At 32.4% G+C, this 19,228-nt stretch overlaps 1 long non-coding RNA gene across 1 annotated transcript in view; it reads left to right on the top strand.

Annotated features, from left to right (window-relative positions):
- The window catches only part of LOC148754753 (uncharacterized), a 28,826-nt gene extending 11,084 nt beyond the window's left edge, over positions 1 to 17,742 (top strand). The window contains exons 2-3 of the long non-coding RNA XR_016019890.1: positions 11,080 to 11,164; positions 17,373 to 17,742. This is a non-coding gene — a long non-coding RNA (uncharacterized LOC148754753). The remainder of the gene's footprint in view (positions 1 to 11,079; positions 11,165 to 17,372) is intronic.
- Positions 17,743 to 19,228: the final 1,486 nt, after the last annotated feature.

Below are 19,228 nucleotides of genomic sequence, written 5' to 3' on the forward strand. Positions count from 1 at the left end.
CTCTTATTATCCTCCTTCTCTTAGAAGACGTATATTTAAGGATACACTTTCAATAGTTTCCTCTAATATTGTAGTATGCATAATTGCCTCAGAAAGGTCTGAAGTTAATAAAGTGTTCTATCCTACTACTAAATAGGAAAAGAAATTGCTTTAACACTGATTACCTCCTCCCCAGTTACTATTGTGTTTGTTAATTTAGTTTAACAATAGTTTAAACCCTAAAAAAACTTCTGATCAAGATTTCAGATCTTTTTAATTTCTAAAAAAATATTTGCCAATCTATTATATTTAGCACACCAGAAGGGGGACACGATGAAAGAAACATATATATATATATATATATATATATATATATATATATATATATATATATATGTGATTACATATCTTTATGATGTTTCTTTCATCATCTCCTGCTTCTGGTTTCTAATTTATTTTCTGATAAATACCTCCTTTATTTGAATTTTAGTGGATAGCTGTGAATAATATATTTTCAATTTTGATAATAATATGAAAATGTTTGCATTTGCCTCACTCTTGACTTATAATTGGATGTAGAACTGCTCCTGGTCAATTCATTATTTGAGTGTATAATACTCAATAATTGTTTTATAGTTATGTGTGGTGACAGATGTTAACTAGACATATTGTGGTGATCACTTTGCAATATATACAATATGGAGTAATTATTTAGCCCACCTGAAAATAACATAAAGCTTTATGTTAATTATACCTCAATTAAATAATAACAATAATAATAACAATTATAAGTTTATATTTATAATGCTTGTTTTCACTCTGAGAGCCCCTCATTGTTTTGGATTAAGGAACATCACCACACATAAGTTTTTCTTAAACCTTCTTTATTTAAATTTCCTCATTATATTACGTAACTAAGAGAACTTTGAAGTCTCTGGACTATGAAGCAGTGGAAATTCAAACCATATCTCACATGAAACACACATTTTGATAACATTTACTTCTGAAAGAAATCACCTCTACCCAGAGCCCAAACAGAGATCAGTAATAATTTTGAAATGTCTTTTTACAATGATAAGAAATATTTTGCTTAGCTTAATGTTTTATTCTAAGTACAGTCTTTTAAGTTTTCAGTAGAATCCCAGTATAATCTCTGCCTCACAAGCACCCAGAGATTTGATCTACTCTCCTCATATAGGTGTAAAAACTGAAGCTATGGGTTAGCAGGAAGGTAACCACCATCATAGGAACTCACAACTTTATCTCTTTATATACAGAGATAGATATCACATAATGTAAGGACTCAAAATGATCCTTGATCCCTAGATATTATGTAGTCCAATTTATCACTCTGTGATGCAATTTTTCTTGTAATATTTTTGACAGATGGTCATCCATCTGCTTCTAGGAGGCAGCACATGATACATATTAACTGCTTGTTTTATTCCCCAATTGCTCTACTTGCTGAGATAGTATGTCAAATCCATTGATTTTTATTATCATTATCATCTTTATTTTGTCTTTGTCTCTGCAATCAGTATCTTCAGGAAAATGTTATAGTGAATGACTTGGAACTATAAATAAATACAGCTGAAAATACAACTTCTGTGGATAGCAATTCACTAGAATTTTTGGATAGAATAAGTTAATTTCAATAGGTCATTTTATGTTCTTCAAGTGAAAAAGAAAAAAAAAATGTTTATTTCTGAGTTAGTAGCTAGGTGTAATTTATTTTTACTTCCAAGCTAATGTTAAGAAAATAAGTAACCTATCCTAACATATGATAGTATGTTTATTAAGATTTCATCTTTGGAATCCAACCATCTCAAGTGGATTCTGACACTGTACTTACTAGTTTTACTGATAGATATTGGGAAAGTTTTTGCACATTTTACCTAACTTGTAAAATGGGATGAAATTATATCTTCATAGTGGGGTTTGTGGAAATTAAATAACATAGCACATATAAAAATTTGGCATAATGCCTAGCTGTTAGTGTCAACAGTGAAGAGGCTCATACTGAAATATATTTAGGAAACATAGAGACTACTTTAAATTTTTTACATAATAGCAGATTACAGAAAAAAATATTTGGTAGTGGGTGTATTATTTAAGACACACATAGGTTAAAAAAATGGCATACATATTTTTATGCCATGGTAGATTCATTGTATAATAGCAGCACCCATATATAGGTACTAAATTCTGTATTAGTTATGATAAAAGCTCAGTTGCTGTAACAAAAGTTCAAAAACAACAATGGCTTAAATAAGATAGAAATTTGTCTGTGAAGTAAGAGTTTTATCAAGAATAGTCCGGGGCTGTTATGGTTATACACTATTATGAACACAGGTAATTTGAATATTTTTGCTCTGCCTCCATTCTTCTCATGTGGGTTTGATCCCTTTACATTAGATAATAATATATCTTCCACCATATCCATTTTCCAGGTAGTAGGAAGGAATGGAAACAAATAGAAATCATAATCCCTTTCCTTAAATCTGAGTCAGGAAGGGGCACATGTCACTCACATTCCATTAGCTAGAACATAGTTATACAAGGCCTGACAATTAAGTTTGTGAACACATCCTAGAAAAAGTGCTACATACCTCATTGCTGAATATCACTACGGTCACCTTCAAAGTACTCTCCTTGGGAAGCTATGCACCATACCAGCACTTAGTCCACCCTTCCAAGCAATATTGCAACTCTTTTTCTGAAATGGCCATCAGAGCTCTCATTGTGTTGCCCTTAATGTCCTGAATGTCATCAAAATGTCTTCCTTTCAACATTTCTTTATCTTCCAGTAAAGAAAGAAGTCATTGGGGGCCAGATCAGGAGAATAGGGAGGGCGTTCCTCCCAATACAGTTATTTGTTTACTGGCTAAAACCTCCCTCACAGACAGTGCCAGCTGAGCTGGTGCATTGTCATGATGCAAGAGCCGTGAATTGTTGGCGAAAATTTCAGGTCATCTAACTTTTTCACAGTCTTTTCATCACTTCCAAATAGTAAACTTGGTTAACTGTTTGTCCAGTTGGTGCAAATTCATAATGAATAATCCCTCTGATATCAAAAAAGATGAGCAACATTATTGCAACAGTTTGCAAATTTAATTGTCAGACCTCGTATATAAAAATTGAAATTTGATTATGGGATAAACAGTCCCAAAATTAAGAGATTAGAATCTTTTTGCTCAGAATGTTCATGCATCATCATACTTGATTTTTTTGTTTTTTTGTTTTTACAAAATCTAATGCAATATAATGTCAATTGCAGAAGCTTAAATCTAAATACTGGTGTATTATGTGATAAATTATTTGCTTGGTTGCTGAATACTTCACCTTCAGAATACAAATAAATAAACAAGCAACAAATAAAACTGTTAATCTGGACAAAAATCAAGCAAATAAGGAAAACTTGTCAGAGGAGATCAAAATGCAAAGAGCTGTGGAAAATAACCTTGAACCTAAATGAGCAGCATCTTAGACTTGTGGGCTTGTGAAAAAAAAATGTCCTTTTACATATTTTTGTCTAATTTTTTCATCATCAATTTAAATAATCACAATTTATATGTTGAAATCTAAAGAAAATAATTTAAAAATGTAAAAGTACTTTAGAAAGGTTTGTATTTCTATAATTTTGGTGCTACATTGTGATGAATATATTTCTACTGTCATCATAGAGTCTGTATTTTTTGCCTGTTTAAAATTTTATTCTTAAATTAAATTTCACCTTTGGGTTATTAAATATAGCTAATCTTCTTTTAAATTGTTAGTTTTTATCTTGTATCTTTGACCATGCTCTTATTTTCAATCATTTCATCAGATGATTCTCCTTCTCCTACTTTTTTTTTTTTTTTAATTAGTTTCAGGTGCACAAAACAAAGTAATACTTAGACGTTTATCATTTATATCCCTCACACTGTGTCAACTGCCCTCCACTCCATCCACTATCCCTCTGACATCGCACGCAGCCATTACATTTCCACTGTCTCTATTCCTAATGCTGTACTCCACTTCATATATATATATATATATATATATATATATATATATATATATATATAAAAACTTGTAGTTGACATTCATTATTGTTCAGCTTCAGTTTCAGGTGTACAGTACAGTGATCAGGCATCTTCTTCTTTTTGATGTAATATATTCTTTCTTTTCTGGAAACATTTTTTCTCTTTTTCCAGGTACCTCAGGTCTTCTTCTAAGTGGGTATTCTCCTTACTTTGTCAACAATTTGGTTACACCCTTCCTGGTTAGTCACTTAAAATTACTCCAACTCAGGATACAGCCATACTTCTCATTCTTCTATTGATGACAGTTGCATTATATTTCTTACAGTCTCTATCTAATGTTGGTTTAAATTATAATTGTTTGTTTGTTTGCTTGTTTTATGATGGCCAATGCATTATGAAATCTTTTCCATGATACTGGTTTTATGATTATTTTATCTCTTTAGACCTTTGTATAATGTCATACAGATGATTTGTTATGTGAAAAGCATAAAAGGGATTTCATGTGGAGCAGTGTATCTTATTTACAGACTTCTCCAATAAATATATGTTGGGCTTAAACATTCAATTCAAATACAGTTTACTAATGAGCGCACTTAACTTCAAAGCCCATAGGACTAAGAAAGTGAATTTACTGACTTGGAAAAGAAATTAAATCAATGTTTCCTTTAGTATATAATAAATTTCGATAAACTGGGTCCATATCCAAAATAGCTTATATAAAGAGGCAAACTAGCACTTAAACTAGCTCAAAATTTATTAAGTATTATACTTATTAGATTAGAATAATTGATTCTGAGACCTCAGGCACCACTGAAATCCCTCAGGCATCACTTCTCTTGCATTCTAAGAGCAAAACACCCCCAACATTTTCACTATCCTATAATTACCTTATTTCAAGTCTGCCACAAATTAGGATAATACCTATTTAGAGTTACTAATATAAAGACTATTCCAAGGCATAGGAAAATTGGACATTTACATACACCATAATTTCTAAATTAATTTTAGCAGGTCTACAATTGCTGGAATTTTATCTCTAAATTTGCAATTGTAATTAGTATTTTCATATCACTTTTCTTAAACATATGGCATAAGTTATTTAAAATATAAATATAAATTGTTCAGATATTATATATATGTATATATAGTATATGAAACTAAGATCTGGAGGCAAGAAATTCCATGTCAATTTCACTGGGCTGAGATCAAGATATTAGCAGGCCACAGTATTGCTGGAAACCCCAGGGAGAACCGAGTTTTCACTTTTCCTAGCTTCTGGTGACTGCCAGCATTCTTTGGGATGTGGCCACATAACTCTGATCTTTACCTCTGTGGTCCCATTGCTTTCTCCCCTTTCTCCCCTGTGTGTTAAATCTCCATTTCTTTTTTCCTATAAGGACGCATGTGATTGCATTTAGGATCCACCCAGGTAATCCAGAATAATCTCCCATCTCAAGATCTTACATTTAATCATAATGAAAATAACTTTTTATTTTGTCGTAAAAGTTAACATTTACTGGCTCCAGAAATTAGGACAGATAACTTTTTTTTTGGGGGGTGTCACTATTCAGCTTACCACACCTTTTCATTAAAATTGTGTTCTTAATTAGGATGTTAGAAAATGTAAACATATTTAGCATCTAAAGATACAAATGAGCATGATTTTATTGTAATATATGAATTAATGGAGGTGATACAAAAAGAAATTTTCCCATTTAGATAGCTTTTTAACTGAACTTCTATAATTGAATCTATAAGCAGAGAATCAGTTACCAGATTTCTTATCAGAAAATTATCCTTCCAACCTATATACTAGAATGAAAAACAAGAATTTATGTTTATTTAAGCAAAGTTCATTTACTTGCTAACTGAAGCTGAACACATCCTTTCATTTTAAAAATAAAAATGACAGGTTTTGGTGTAACTACATCCCATCTTCTATGAGATTACTTAGTGCTATTGTGTGAATATATACCATGTTAGCCAAATACTAAGTATTTATAATATTAACTTTGTTCCAAGTGTGTGCAAACCTTTATATTATTTAAGGTGAAGGCTAACCTGAGTTAACAGAGATTCCAAAATTTGGTGGCTTAAAGGAAATAAGTGTTTATTGACTTATCATGTAACAAATCTATGGTAACCATCTTGTTGGCTAATGGCTTTGTTCCACATGGTCATATGGAAAAACTGGTTTTTTTTTGTTTTTTTTCTGATTGTTTTGTCTTCTCCTAAGAAGTTGACCTCATATACATGGTTCACAAATATACTCATTTTCCTGTACAAAAGGAGAAGAAAGATAGCACAGAGGAGGGCCAGGCAATGCTCTAAGGCCCAAACCTGAAGTGGTAGCCATCATGCTCCTTCATTCTACTTGCAAGACCTTAATTCCATGGCCCATTTAATTGTAAACATTGCTGAAAAATGTTTCTAGTTGAGCAACTCTATGTTCAGCTATAGTTGTCTTACTGTGAAAGACAATATATTTTATTTTCAATTTTCTCTTCCAGAGCTTTAACAACAGATGGCATAATATGTAATATGTGGAACAATGTGGATGTCTATACATTAATTAGCAAAAATGGGCAAAGAATTTGAACATGATTGATCATCTACCTTTAAGACAGAGATTTGAGTTAAAAGTTGAAAAAAGATATAGTATTAGGGAACAACAAAATAAAATTGATTAACATTTTAATTTGTTCATTTGTTGTTGTTTTTTTTTTTTTATGTTCAACTCAAATGATTTTATTTGAAACTTTTAAAACACTGAAATTGAACAAAGAATGGGAACTAGAATGAAAGAATCTTTTAAGCATGGATGGTTACCTTCTCTCTTGCCAAATGTTCTGCAGGAAAATTCAGTTATTGATGTAGTTCCCTGAAATGTTTAATTATCATGACGGTCATTTTTGAGAGCTTTCTCCCTTCTGATTGAGAAGGTTCTTCTTTTGTAGCATTTTGACTTCGCATTTTCAGTGTTTGCAAGTGCAGATGTACAAAAGCTCTTCCTTCTCTTTTCAGGTAAACTGGAAGAAATGGCTGCAAAGCCCTCACTGTTCTCTTGACCTGATGTGAAGGGTGGTATACAAGGTTTTTGGCTGGAGGACACAACTTTTTTTCTGGGGGACATTCAATTACTTTTATACCTATTATGGGTTCTCAGCACATAAAGATAAATAACATATTTTCCTTGAACCTAGGAAATTCACAGACTAATCATGAAGTTGGCCAAAATGAAATAAAATTCACAATTCCAGGAACAAAACTCGTTATTACCATTTCTATTATTATCATTGTCATGCTACATTTTCAACCTGAATTTTCCACCATTTGTCAAATTCAATATGCTTCAGGACCTTACAATGTTCTGAATTCAAACTCATTTTTTCCTAAGAAATATTCTGTAATTGGTAACTTCTTTGCTATTCACTTAGGAACACAGCCTTCATAAAATATTTTACATAGTCTGTATAAAAGAATAATAATTACTACTCCAATTTGAGTGTCTAACTATTGACCTACACAAACATAATCTCTCATCTATAAATAATATGAATGTCTTATATAATTTAATTCTCAAAACCATCTTATGACGTGGGCATTATTATTCTAATATTTCTGACAGGAAATCCAGGTTCAGAAAGTTGTTAATTGACCTAACCAGACAGCCAGTAACTAGCAGAACCATGACTAACACTGGGCCTTTTGGATGCAAAAGCTGTGTACTATTATTTTGCCAGTGTTTAATCAAGTCACATTTAACAAGTAAATGTTCAGTAATATTCTCCAAAATACAAGGTGCTCTGTGTATGCTTATGGGTATTTGTGACTCCTGCTAAAATGTGAGCTACTTGAAGCTTGCATTCTTTTACTTCTAATGACTCTGTAATTCCTAATGTAGGATTCTGCATATTTAGTAAGTGTTTATTAATTAAACATTGTTTAATCTTGTTATATATGCTTAATTTATATTATTCTCTAGGTCTCATGCTATTGAAGATTTATATTTACAAAATAAATTGTTGATTGAAAGATTTTTTAAAAAATTCTGGACTACAAACACATTCATTATCTGTTCCATAGTGGGAAGATTTCTAAATTCCAGTATCACGATACATGCTATGTTAGTTACCTTATTATATACTGTCTACCATATTTTAATTAAGAGTTTTAATTATAATTCCGGGCTTTACTCTTTCTGATCATAATTTGTTAACTATGTTATGATATATGCTCATGACCGTTTAAATAAAAATTGACAGACATTTTTAATTAAAAAGATGCTTGTTAAAATTTGATTTCTTAGCAGTAGACAGCATATTTTATATCAAACACTAAAAAATTCACTATTTTATTTTATATTATTTTTATTATAGTAATAACATATTTATAAAACATTTATATTATTTTTTAAAATCCATCAGTCTAAACTTCATTTGTAAAATTTGCTGCAATTATTCTATTTTTCTTCCAAAGCAATTACTGACTTAGTAATATAGTTTTTTTTTTAGTGTTAAATTGATAAAAATTAGTATTTTTCTAATCATCACGTAGTTTTGCCACTCATCCGTACGTGCACCTATGGCAACATTGGTAAAGATAAAAATGTAGAGCTTGCGTGCATAATATTTTAATAAGAAGATCTGCTTGACATTCCATTGGTCTGATCTTCACAGAAAGTTTGACTGATAAATGTAAACTTTGGCAGGAGAGTTCAGGAGGCAAGGAGAGGTATTATTTACCTCATTTATAAAAGTGAAGGGGTAAATGACATCCTTATCTCCCAAATTGTTTTATTTCGGTAAATTTGCTAATATTTTTCTGATTTGTTGTGTGCGTATACGCATGTGTGTGTGCATTTTAAGAAAACTGAAATTTTTTCAGTGTTGTTTCTAAGTTTCCTGTTTCAATATGAAATCTGATTAGGTGATGATAGAACAAATATGTAAGCCAATGAAGAGTACTTATGATTATTTAACTGTTCACATATTAATAAGACCTTTTATTAAGGTGAATTAAAACATAACTTTGAACCATATTTCAGATTTAAAAGGATTATTTTGAATTTCCTAAATCTCACAAGTTTGTAATCAGTTTTATGAGTGTGAATTAATGGAATTTTAAAACATTCTGATGGCTCGAGAGTGTTTGTATGTTTTAAAGCAATAGTTATTTTTTTTCTTAAATATTCATTACATATATGACCACAACAGTATTAGAAGTTCCAACGACTAAAAATAGTATATAAGGTATTGTGATAACTAAGAAACTACTGCAATTAGGTGAGAAATATCGGATTTGGTTTTGCAATCAAGATTATCTCTCATTGTTTATTCTATCTTTATTTTTTTTTTTACCTCACTGTGTTATAACCATTGTATGAGATGATTATATCTATTTGCATTGCAAGTTATTTGAATTTTTGTTAAGTTTAAATAAAATTTTGGGTTTGAATATTAGTAAGAACCATCTAAATTCTTGTTTTAATAGTTTCAAAAAAATAAAGAACAATTTCTCATTTTTCCACAAATAACTAAAGAGAAAATTTAAGAGAGAGAAAAAAAACAAAAACGTTTTTTTTCTATTATAAGGTTGAGCTTTTTTACTTACTTGAGAACAACTAAAACATTTTTTTCTGTTCTTCCTTTCATCCCATCACCTAAACAAAGGCTGGAAGATACTCAAATATTCCTGAATTATTAAATAATGAGTGAACGAAGCACATTCGTCTTACCTCTCAGCCTCAACTCACATGCTCACACTCCCGAATATATTTTTGCTATTAAAAATTTTCCAAAATGAGAAAAAAAATTAAAACAAATCTAGCTCCGTTTCTGTAAAATACAATCATCATTCAGTTACTTGTTCAAAAGAGAGATGAAAGTATTTTTCTTTCTTTTTTTTTGGGGGGGGAGTCCCTCTCTGTCTCTATTGGGCTCATCATGTATACTTTCCTTTTTTCTTATCTAGCAAACCAGCTATTTAGGAATTGTCTGCTCCCTTCCTACATTGATTTAAGTAAGTCTTATATGATTATATAGAGTTCAACAGTGTACCATACACTATATATATATATATATATATATACATATATATATATATATAATATATATGTACACACACACACACATATATATACACATATATATGTATATATATTTATACATGTATATACATGTATATATATACATATATATGTATGTATATAACAAAATTAGTCTTAGAAAAAGAAAAGAGAGCATAGATAAAGCTTAAATTTCTATAAGTTTGCTAGAAGAGGACAGCAATTTAGTTCTGACCTGTATATTCAAAGCCAACAAAGAAAAAAACCCTCTCACATGTGTCAGTAAATAAAACAATCTTGTTAAAAATAAGTGCAAAATTCCATTATTCTGAGGTCTGAGCAAAATATCTTCTTTTGAGCCTCATTATCTCATACTAAGAGTGACAATGACCACATGAGGGGAAATACTTTTTTTATTTTTCTACAAGAGTAACATTTATTTGAGTATCTATAATGGTATCTGCAAATAACTCATTTCTTATCACCTCTAGAATCTGAATTGTTTTTGACAGTCAATAGAAGCTTAAATTGCTTTCTTCCTTCTGTTGAAAATTATTTTCACATCTATAAATCAAATTAAAGAAGCTGATAATCATAGAGACCAATTGAATGTAGACTTTGCATTATAGCAGTATATGGAGAAGGAAATATTGAGTATCTATTATGTCACATTTTTGTTTGGCTTCCTCACACACGTGAGGTACAGGGCAGTCTGTTAGTGAATAAACAGGTAGGGCATAGAAGTTACCAGCTATGTGACTTTGGAGTTATTTAAAGATTCTTAATCTCATTTGTAAAATGGAGATAACATATTTCCCAAAAATACATATTTGGAAAATATTGGGTTCATAGTAGCATCCACTATAAATGTTGTCAATATTATTTCCTACGTTGTACAGCTAATATTTTTATTTTGCAGAAATAATATAATGGTATTATATATGTCCAAAATGAAATACTTACTTACCTATAATTGCTTCATTAAATCACTATTTTTTCTTATTCTAGATCACATCTACCCAGGGCACAAACCATACTGTGGAACAAATGCACCTCCCACTCCAAGCCTCTTCTAAGGCATTTGCTGGGACAAGTGAGTAAAAACAGGCCTGGCTCTACTGATGGCCTTTCCTCCCTTCCCCATGCTCCTTATATACATGAAGATGAACTGAACCAGGCAGGACAGCAGGGCGGTGGAAAAGTTTAGGGATAACTTGGCACCCTCTCAAAAATCTGAGAACATTAGTATCAATACCATATACGTGTGTGTTTTTCCAGACATTTAGATTTCAGAAAAGGCTTGAACTAATTGGGCTGAATCTTCTCTCCTTTAGAGGCTGGAATAGTGAGGGAGACCAACAAACAGTTAGGCATTTTTCATGTACCTTCAGAGATCACTGGGTATGGGAAGGCACTCATTTACATTTCAGCTGCCTACCCCAGGAGTTTGACATTGTATATATTTAGACAATTGGACTGGAGACCACACAATGAATTCACAAAAAAGAGAATAGAGCCTATCTCAGGCCTCAAACTATCCGAGATGGAGGGAAGTATTACAATCAAACTATACGCCAATGAAACGTAACATTTGAAGGAAAGATGAATGGAACACACACACACAGAGAGAGAGAGAGAGAGAGAGAGAGAGAGAGAGAGAGAGAGAGAGAGAGAGAGATTCATCTACAACAAAAGAGTATTCTCTCAACCTTAAATATATGGTTTTTGAACTAAAGATTAAATAGAAAAATAAATGATTGGTAGGTCCCTTCTGAGGCTCAAATTAATGCTCTGGAAAATCAAGTGCAAGAAAGTCTCAAAGCACAAAGCAGAACATTAAAGTGATGTAATCATAAAAGAAACAATTTTAAAAAGTAACTTTGAAAGCTAGATCTGAAAAGGGAAAATGGAACAGATGTAGGGTAGGCAATAATTAAGGAATTTATAGTAAAACATTTCCTCGTGATAAAAAAAAGATCTGAGTCTACAGATTGAAAGGTGTTACCATTACTCAGGGTATGTTAATGATGAGGAGAAAGTTATTAGTCACAAAAATGACTTTCACATGTATAATCATCTGAAGACAGTTTGGAAATTTCTTAGAAAACTAAATTCTTAACCATATGATCTAGCAACAGTGCTCCCTGGGATGTACCCAAACTGAAAACGTCCACACAGAAAAACCTGCACGTGAATATTTGTAGCAGTTTTATCCATAATTGCCAAAACTTGGAAGCAACTGAGATGTCGTTCAATATAGGTGTATGCATGAACAAACTACGACATATACATACATGTATTCAGTGATTAAAAAAAGAATTATTAAGCCACAAAAAGACATTGAAATACTATAAATGGACATTACTTAGTGAAAGAAGAGTCTCTGACAATGCTACAGACTGTATGATTCCAAGTATATAACATTCTGCAAAAGGGAAAGCTATGGAGACAGTGAAAAAAATCAGTGATTTTTATAGGTCCCAAGTGGATTAATAGGTGAAGCACAAGGAGTTTGTAGAGTGGTAAAATTATTCTGTACCATACTGTAATTGCAGTTACATGTCATACATATTTTAATAATATTAATAATGTTCCTTTTGATTTTAAAAAGTGAAATGCATTTTGCTATATTAAATATTTTAATTTAAAATAGGCCAATATTTTAGAAGAAAATATGAAATAATAAAAAATAACTTTTAGTATCTCGATTTTCAAAACTAAATTATGCTGGACATCCTTAATGTCTTTAGAAGCACCCTTACTTTGCATCTTTTTCCATCTTCATTTCCTCTTCCTTTTTCTCGTGCTCCTTTGCTTCCGCCACCTCATTTCTTAGCATGCCATCTACTATTTTCTTAGCATACCGTCTTGATCCATTTCTAAATAAAGCATTTCTCTTTTCTAGAAACATTCACATATATTTCATTTCACCCTTCCTTTAATATTTGTATCTCTTTTACTTCTAAATTATTTTTATATTGCATTGCTCTCATTTTTAGTTTTTTTTTTTTTTTTGCTTTTTCAAGTAAGAGTTTTCTTATAGGAGAAAGCTGTGTTACCTGCCTTTGTATTATTTTTTTTTCTAACTCACTACCTGCTATAATTACACAATTAATAAATAGCTGTATACCTAACATATCATAAAAGCAATTCAAATTCAAATAATATATAATCTCTGCCTATGATTACATAGCCATGTATTTGGAGAGATTATATATTTACACACAAAAGCAATTCAACACAGAATAAATATGGGAAAGATTTGTATAGAAGGTGATGATGAGGAACATTGCAGTCTAGTACACAAAGAGGATGAGGAAACCAATTGTCTTAAATTTAAAAACATTGTCTTGTCTCTATGAAAAGTTGAATCAGACACAACTTGGAATCCTCCCACCTCAAATAACTTAGGCAAATTACAAAATGTCTATGAGTTTTAACTTCTTCATTGGAATAAACCAGAATAAAAATTATTTTATAGTTTAGAAATACATAAAGTGACTTTTAGGGTTGATGTAAATCTTAGTCAACAAACTTGGATGTTCATGAAATTCTGTTTTCATTACTTTTCTTAAGCCAAAGTAACTCTGACTCTGAAGAACATTTTCACTAGGGTGGTAACCAAATCCATTTTAGCGCTAGAGATGTGAAACTACTTAACTCCTGTCCTTTTCTAGTTTGGGTAATTGCAAGAAAGTATGTAAAGCAATTAAGGCACATATTTTAAGCCAGATTATTTGGTTTAAATACTGGCTTAATCACATACAAGGTTTGTGAACTTAAGCAAATATTGATGCTCCTTAACGGTCAGTTTCCTCACCTAAAAATGGGTTATAATGGCATCCACCTCTGAAGGAAGCCAGGTGGAAACTGAGCAGCACACACAGAAAATCTGATGCAACTGTGTTAGTTGGGGAAAGTCATGTAGAAGAGGCAATAACAGGTGTGCAGGACTCGTGTTCTCCATTACCTTCTGTTGCAGCATACAGGGATCTTGATAGGCCAGACGCTAGACTCTGATAGATCCCAACCAGTAGGCTCTCAAGCATTTAAATTGAATGATTTCTAAGGCACCATATCCTGCCCCAGAACTGTGTGAAAGATAAAACTAGGCTGCAGATCAACATTCAGCGTTAAGAGTGCACAAGCTCTTTTTCTGGCATAATCAGGAGATGTGTGTCCAATATTTGCCCATGCAGCTTACACAACATGGTAAAAGGGTGTCCTGATTTGCAACCTCCCAACCCCTCCAGGAATGGGTACCTTTACCACTCAGTAATCACCAGCTCCCATTGAATTTTCTATGAAGTCAGCTTTCAGGGTCTCCAATCACAGACAAGTTAATCTTTATATCACACAGTCGTATCGGGTTATTTTGAGGATTAAATCAATTATGTGAAGGATAAGAATAATGAGTTAATAGTGGGTGCTCAGAATGGTTCCCAGCAAATATTGAGTCTTTATAGTTTCCAGTTGATGGTAAATAGTAGCACCATGTTTCCCTGAAAATAAGACCAGGTCTTATATTAATTTTTGCTCCAAAAGATGCCTTAGGGCTTATGTTCAGGGGATGTCATCCTGAAAAATCATGCTAGGGTTTATTTTCCAGTTAGGTCTTATTTTCAGGAAAATACAGTAGTAGAAGTAGAAGCAGCTGTAGCAATTCCTGGGCCTTAGGGGGATGAAGAATCCCAGAGCCTTTAGCAACACCAAAAAAAAAAAAAAAGGATTCTCTACTTAGTGGTCCACCTCATAGACACCTGTATGTCCCAACCTACGTGGTCTTCTCAGTTTAGCTGCTCTGGATGAACATGACATGCTTGGGCACTGGGGGTATTTCCATGGCTCGATTTCAAATTTGAAGTCTTTGGCTTTTCCTTCGGGATCTAGATATTTCCCTGTGGTGCAACGATGAACAGTTAAGTTGTCCCTTACAGACCTGGAAATTTTAAACACTTAATTCTATCCATGTGAAGGTTTTTACTCCTTTCTGCTACTCTGAAAACATTCCTTTTTACCCTTCCCACAAGACACTGACATCAATTAAAAAAGCATATGACTTGATAAAAGAAAAGAAGCACCAGACAGTACTCTTCAGGGCTGTTTTTTTCCTCTTTAAAAAATCCCACAAAAATCGTTTTTGCAAGAATGAATGAGGGGTTGGTGGCAAGCTAGTAAAGTGTGCGTGTGTGTATGTTTGCCTGCACAGACTATTAATAAGTAGAAGTCTGTAATATTGTATATAAAATATGTGAAAGCAGTATAAGCTATTTTTTGAGAGAAGCCTCATAAATAAACATTAAAATAAATTCACGAGGTAAAATATTTGTTGTCTGCATAAATACAAAATATATTTTATATTTGTAAAGGAAATACACAGAAGTCAAAAAAGGCAATAATGAAATCTAAAGCTAAAGAGAATAGGGTATTAAATTTGACATGATAAGAATAGGATTTCAAGTTTTTGAAACATTATAAAAAACCTTTGAAGATAATGATTAGACATCTAGTGTTGGTTATGATTTGTGGCAGGAGTGACCTAGTGGCTTTTGTTGATACAATTAGAAGTAGGCAAAAAACAAAATTCCTAAATGATATAAAAATTATAACAAAATTTCTAAATGAAATGAAACCATTCATGTGTTGTAAAAATTTTCTATTTAGTAAAAGAAAGGCAGATCAAAAATGAGTTGGATTTTAAGGAAAAGAACCTCTGGAATAAATGACATTGCCACAGATATAATAAATGACACAGATAACTATCAAAAATAATTCAAGGCACTCATTAACATGAGCAAGTTGTTAGTAAGAAGCAATGATGCAATAATTATTCCCACACAGAAAGAATACCAAATTAATTCCTGATTGATTAACTCTTGCCTATAGTATAATGCTTTCAAATGAATTCTCAAATAGTTTTAAAGTGGCTGGGTTTCTTTTAAAAGTACTAAATTATTTATTCCGATGAGTGTCCCAAGAGGAAGAATAAACAAGAATGTGGGTGTTCAGTAGTGCTCCTTTGGACATGAATTAATTCATAATGAAAAGGGATAACCGCCATCTCAGAAAGTTTTCATCAAAAACTTTATATTTTAAATGACAGATTTCATGTAGATTTCTGAGGGGGATCTATGAGTTCCTCTATGTGCCAAATAATGTCTTAATTAGATTGCTTCACAAATGTTGCATTGACTATTTTTAAAATGTGTAGCTGCTATTATAATTAATATAATGTTTTCATTTAAAAATGTTGAGATGATTTTATTTGATTTTTGTTTTCATGAATAATAAAAATAAAATCTTATTACCTAAGGGTTCACAAAAATTTTGCCATAAAATTTTGAAAATGTTGAGTCACTATCCAATTTTTATATGCCTTAACTTTTATTTTTCTGTTTATTTTATATTAATATAAGATAAATCATTTTATCATTATGAAATGTAAAGTTACCATAATGGACTCACTCATAGATAGAAGGATTCATTTGTATCCAAATCTCCCTTGCTTATCTGAAAAAAAATTGCCACTAAATCTTTTGAACTGAGTGGCATTATTTTCTACTCCACAGACAAATGAAATTATTAGATAAAATGTCATTATGTTTGAGTTTTTTTCTTTATTTTTTTCCCTCAAACTGTAACCATGCCCCTGCAGCCAAGCCCTCTCCTTTAATTAACAACACAACCTCACTTCACTATTAGTTGAACCTTGCATTCTTTAATCTGTTTGTTCTGTTGTAACCACAAGTTGCTTAAGATGCTAATCACAAGAGTAAATAAATTTTCTCCAATCAAAAATCTGTGATCTGTCACTCAACAAGCTCAGGGAAATTATAGATTACATGTGATCATAATTTCTTTGTTCTTCCTCATAGAAAAAAGTAATGAGTAAAACATCATGAGGCAATGATTTACAGGTTTGCTTTGCAGAAAAAATGAGAACCAAGATTACCCTCAGTCCCAGGTGATCATCTGATGACTTCTCCAAGTCTGCCTGTTGAGATATTTCTTTTAAAGACTTTTATTTAAAATATACCTAACATACAATATTATATTAGTTTCAGGGATACACATAGTTATTCAACGTTTATATACCTAAAGAAGTGATCACCATGATAAGTCCAGTAACCATCTGACACCGTACTATGCTATCACTGTATTATTGACTATATTTCCTGTGTGTATATGACATCGCCATGATTTATTTGTTTTATACCTGGAAATTTGAACCTTTTATTTTCCCCTTCACCTGCTTCCCTTTTAAAAGTTTGTTTGTTTGTTTGTTTGTTTTTTAATTACAGTGAGTCAGCAGGGTGGAGCAATGGAGCTCACCAAACCAGATTCAGATTTGGCCTATGGGGGAGGGTTCAACACAGGAAAGATTGCGCCTGCCTTCTGGCTGCCCAGGAGGAAGCCCCCTCACAGGCAAAAATGGTGACTCTCCCCCACCTTTACCCTGAAGTTACACAACTCAGTGTCTCCCCGTACACCTCCGACACCCTGCGAGTCACCGTCCCTCCGCTGGAGCCCAAGGTGAGTGCCTGCGAGTGAGACAGTCTGTGCATGGGCCCCTTAAGAGGACATCTACGTTTCCTCCACCCTTATGTCCCACTTGGAGGGTTGGAATCCCCACTGTTTCTCACAGCTTGATGCGTGGGGGTTTCTCTTCCCAGCATCAGTACTCTGTTCTCGGGAGCCTGGTGTGGGATTGGGGTCTCTCGTTCGTCTGGGGGGTACCTTGACAACCAAGATATCCCTCCTGATTCTCAACCACCACATGGAAATTTGCAGCCCGTTCCATGTCTTCAACCCTCCTTCCAGTCTCGATGGGGCTTCTTCATATTTTTGGTTATAGGACTACTGTTTGGCTCGACTTCAGAATGTTCTCCAGGTTTATTGTGCTATAATTTAGGTGTAATTTTCATGTGTTCACAGAATGATGCTGGGACAGTGTTTGTCTACCCTACCATTATCTTGGATCCTCCCCTGCATGTTGATATTTTTGTTGAAATATTATCAAGGAACTGGAAACCGTAGAAACTTACTCTAACTCTCCCTCCCATTCTCCTTTTGGTGCTTAAAAACCTCTAAACTCAGTCCAATGAGCAAGATAAATTTGAGGCACTTCTAAGTCTCCCATCTTCTTGGTTGTCTCCTTCTCGATCAATAAACCTTTCTTTGCTCCAAACTCTGACCTTCTGCATTTTGTTTTTGTGAAGTGTGAGACACACAAATTGGAGTTTGTTAACAAAACTGTCTACACATTTTCTTCTATATTGGAAACTTGTATAAAATAACTAATTAATGATCATAGCTAACACTTTCTGCATGCTTTCGATATACAGACACTGTACTAAATACTTTGTATACATTATGACCTGAAGTCCTTAGTGAGGCTGGTTCTATTCTTATTTTCACTTTAACCATCAGAAAGCTGAGGCATAGAATGATAAAGTATTTGGCTTTTATTACATGGCTCAAAAGTCATGAGCCAGGAATCTGATAGTCATCTGATCCCAGAAGCCAAATTTTTAATGATAACTCAAACTGCTAATGATTAATACAAAATACTACAGAAAGTCGTTTTGTTAATATATTGTTGTTGTTATTATTATTATTATTATTATTATTATTATTATTTTGCTTTTATAGAGAACACTAGGGCTTCCAGGGGCTACATGCACTCAGAAGTTTGATAGTGGTAGGCTTGGTGTTTTATTTCTTCTAGACTTTCATTACTAGGGACAAACCAACTTGCAGACTCTGAGAGGATGCTTAGAGAGCTCTTACATTAAATCAATGCACAAAATATCCCTAGCTAATAATCCTATCAATTGGCTATAATTTATCAAAACTTAGTCATAGAGGGCTTTATATAATATTTGAAAACAAAGTTTTTCACCTGAATAAAGCATAGCTAAATGCATATCACATTTGACAAATAAATGTTTTTATTCCCTATTGGTAAATAAAAATGCTGTAAAAATTAATTTATTCTTATTTTTATCTGCCATGTTTTAATTTCTTATTGTGTTCAACTACTATCAGTTGTTCCTATTTGAAGAAATCTATATCTAATCTTTATTTTATGTGAAATGTTCACATGAATATACTGTTTTTATTTCAGAAAGTTTTTCAATATTTTTAGCACCACAGA

This window comes from Rhinolophus sinicus, chromosome 17 (genome assembly GCF_057876585.1).
Source record: "Rhinolophus sinicus isolate RSI-liver-muscle chromosome 17, RSI-T2T, whole genome shotgun sequence".
Taxonomy (NCBI): domain Eukaryota; kingdom Metazoa; phylum Chordata; class Mammalia; order Chiroptera; family Rhinolophidae; genus Rhinolophus; species Rhinolophus sinicus.